The sequence below is a fragment of the Pteropus alecto genome, unplaced genomic scaffold, assembly GCF_000325575.1.
Source record: "Pteropus alecto unplaced genomic scaffold, ASM32557v1 scaffold50, whole genome shotgun sequence".
Taxonomy (NCBI): Eukaryota; Metazoa; Chordata; class Mammalia; order Chiroptera; family Pteropodidae; genus Pteropus; species Pteropus alecto.
In genome coordinates this window covers 16866100-16870031 of record NW_006431918.1, presented here as the reverse complement: position 1 = coordinate 16870031, position 3932 = coordinate 16866100, and positions in this window count along the sequence as shown.

Here is a 3932-nt window from a genome sequence, read left to right as displayed (position 1 = left end):
GTGGCAGGCTGGCTAGATCCCAGAAGGATTTGTTATCTGTGTTGAAGATGTTGGAGTTTACTCTATTTGGAATAGATGTGTTTTATGCAAGACAATGACACGATCATATTTGTGTTTTAAAGTCACTCTGGTTACTAAGTAGAAGATGGATTAGAAAAGGGCAAAAAGAAGCATGTGGAGCCAGTCAGGTGCTTTCAGTAGTAAAGACATAAGAGATGATGGGGGTTTGTATGAGACAGTGGTAGTGGGAATGGAGGAAACAAATGGATTCAGGACACCCTCCGTGGATGGAATAAAGATTTGTGATGGATTGATGTGGAGAGGGAGAAGCCAAGGGTGAGTCAGTGCATTAATTTCCCGGGCTTGCCATAACAAGTTATGATAAAATGGGTGGCTTACAACAACAGAAATTTATTCTCTCAGTTTTGGAGGCTACAGATCTAAAATCGAGATGTCAGCCATGCCATGCTCCCTCTAAAAGCAAAGAATCTCTTTGCTTTTCTTAGCTTTTGGTGGTTGCTTGCAATCTTTGGCATTTCTTGGCTTTTTTACCTGTTTCCACATGGCCTTTATTCTAACTCTGTGTGTCTCTGAGTCTCTTTATATGGACACCGGTCATTGGATTGAGAGGCCATCCTAGCTCAGTACAACCTCAACTCGATTATGTCTAGAAAAACTATTTACAAATAAGGTCCCATTCACAGTGTCTGTGGAGACTTGAATTTTGGAGGGCGGGAGGCACTCTTCAACCCAGCACTGCTATTGACTAGAGGAGCCTAAAATATACCGGTCTAAAAGATAAGAGGACGACCAGAAGTTTACGGTGAGAAGGACAGCAGAAGAAGAGGTGTTTTGAGAAGGCCCGAGTGGCGCTGAGAGGACCATTCTCTCTCTCTCACCGTGGAACTCCAGGGCCACTTGGTCTCCCTTGGATGCTTTGCAGGCATCTCAAATTCCATGTGGCTAAACAAGAGCTGTGCTGCTTTCCCCCAACCTGCTCCTCCCAGTGCTTCTTACGGTAGGAAATGGTACCATTGTGTAGCCAGTTATTCAAGCCCGAACATAATAACAGGGCCCCTCCTGAAATTACAACTTGAAAATGTCTGCTTTTCTAGCAGCTGCCAATAGCATACATGTCACTCTCATATCTTTTCCTCATAAAAAAACAGCCTCCCCATATCTACTGTAATCACCCTGCAACCAAAATACGCTGACAAAATGCAGATTTGATTATGTTTTTCTCCAGTTAAAGTCTTTCAGTGACTTCCTTAGAAATCCAGAGTAAAATCTTAAGGTCAAGAGAGCAGAGTGCTTAAAGTGGCCTTTGAGCGTGTACATGATCTACTCCTGCAGCCTCTCTGGGTTCACCCTCGCTGCTTCCTCCCCTGCTCCCTCACTCCAGCTACTCCGGCCTTCCAACAGACCATCCAGGACAGCAAGCTCTGTCCTACCTCATCCCTTCGAAGTGCTGTTTTCTCTCCTGGAAACTCCACTGTTTGTTGAATCTTCCAACATTTCTTTTGGAGTGCTATTCCCACCTGTAATTGAGTTATTACTTTTGAAATTATTTCTTCTACTTCTATTTCTTCTGTAAAACAGGAAAGCCCACAAGGGTAGGCATAGTTGTCTTGCTAACTCCTGAATTGTGCCAGTGCCTTGCATAACAGTCTAGGTGAATGGTGACTTCTGAGGTCATACAATGGAATGGCCCTGCCCCTGAATTCTACCACCTTGTATAGTGCCTGTCCCATAAGGAGTGCTCACTAAATATTTTTTTGGAGTGACCGAGTCAATTACTGAATAAATCAGAAGATACTAGAAGTATTAGAATTGGCTGAGCTCCACCAGGAAGAAAAGAACAGAGCCTGAAGGTGCTCTAAAATGTAAGGGTCATGTAGAGTATAAAAAGCCAGCAAAAGAAGCTGAAGCACTGCCAGTGTGGTGGAGTAAAATCAGGACTATGTGGCAGCATTGACACTAAAGGGAGAAAGAGCTTAGAAGAGGGAGAGCATGGTCAAGAATGTCAAATACACAGTTTTAATCAAGCTAAAACAGAAAAGTTTTCTTTGAATTTAGTGATGTAAAGTCATTGCTGAACTTGACCTACCTAATTTTGTGGAGTATTTTGTGCAGAAGCAAGATTGGAGTGGTTTGAAAATGAGTAGGATATTAAGAAATAAGACAATTAGTTCTTTCAAGTATATTAATTGAAGGGGAGGAGAGAGATTGAGCAGTATCTGCAGGTTTATTTCGGGGTGGAAAGAAGTTTTTGGTTCAGAGCAAGAAGGAGGGATTGGCCTTAGATAGAGAGTAGGATGATTTTTACTGGGAAGGACAGTCATACACCACTTCTCAACCCCTGAATGTCACATAAGAGTGGCCTTGGGCCTGGAACATTTCCTTGTAAAGAGATAAAGAGCCCTCACAGCCTGTGCTGGGCTTATCTCCTTGTGAAGGAATGTCTTTCCCTGTTCCAAGCTTGACATATAATCTTTTGTTCTGCTTAAGTGCATGCATTGGTGGCCCTCAGACATGCCCGCAGCCTTCTGTATTTCAGACCCCATGGGGAAGGACTTGGGGTCCTTCTACTGTAGCAGCACAGAGCAGGGTGTGTACAGTCACACAGCCTACATCGGCTGCAGATCAGAGCGGCTGGCCATCAGGGACCAACACATTGTAAGAGGCTGGATCTCATGTACCATCTTGTTCCTCTTGCTGTAAGTAAGTGCTGTGCCACTTGAGCCTGTTGTGCATGTTGCCTACTCTCAGTGACCTTGAATCACACACAGATCTCTTCCTTGGGTGGCACTTATCTTTTAAACTTGGCTGCAAGGCCTGGCCACCCAGTGAACAGGGCAGACCACTTTTTCTTTTGTAAATGGTTGTGGTAATAGATAGGGAAATATTGATGCAGATATAGGTGGGTTTATCTGTTTATTTTTCTAGAGAAGGAGGATGTCCTATGCTGAGAGATAAGGGAGATGTGGAAGGATTGGGGTTTGATAAGAAGGAAGAATATTTAATATTTCTTATGGAGAATAGAGAAACATTGTAGCATTACTGATCAGTGTTACAGGCCCATTTGAGGTTGGTAACTACAGGTCAAGATCAATCTACACTGTTAATGAGATTCGTCTTTATCAACATTTAGTACTTAGGGTGCAAACGCAAAGAAGGATAGTTGGATCCATCCAGGTTTGAGGTTTTTGCATGTGGATGCAATGAGAGGTCTGTGGAGCAAAAGAGTTGAGAACATTAGAAAAAGAGGAGTTAAGATTGTACCCAAGAAGAATAAAGAGGGAAGTGAAGAAATGAAGTAGCTGATAGATAAAGTAGAGGGTTCTATGGACTGGAGGTGCCCTGGAAGTTAAAGAACCCATGTGATAAATCATAAGTGAGTAGGCTGGAAAGATGGGAGATTGTGGGCAGACAGTGAGAAGTCTGAATTAGTGACATCAGAGATGAAGTACTTTGAGATGATGACAAGGTCTGTAGCATAGTAGCTGATGTGATGGAAATGATGAAGTCAGGAACATGAGAAGCCAGGGAGTAAATCATTCATCTACATGGACAGTGGAGTCATCCAGGATGATAGCAGGACTTGGCATGGAAGGAATACTTTGAGCTGGGTGCCACTGGCAATGAAAAAGTTTTGCCTATGACAGTGACAGGAAAGGTGGTGTTAGAGTATGTATGGAGGTAGAGGAATAGTTAGATCGTGTGAGTCTCAGGGGCACAGGAGCTTTGGCAAGAAGATGTAGGAGCGAAGATGTGGGAGTGGTTTTGGGAGAAAGGAAGATATCGCTTTCCAAATGTGAGGTAAATGGGATGGAGGAAGATCAGCAGTTTTTAGCAGAGAGAGCTACAGGGAAACTGGTGCCTTCTGTGGGTAGCCAGGTTTCAGTGAACCCAGAGTCTGATAAAGCCAGGAA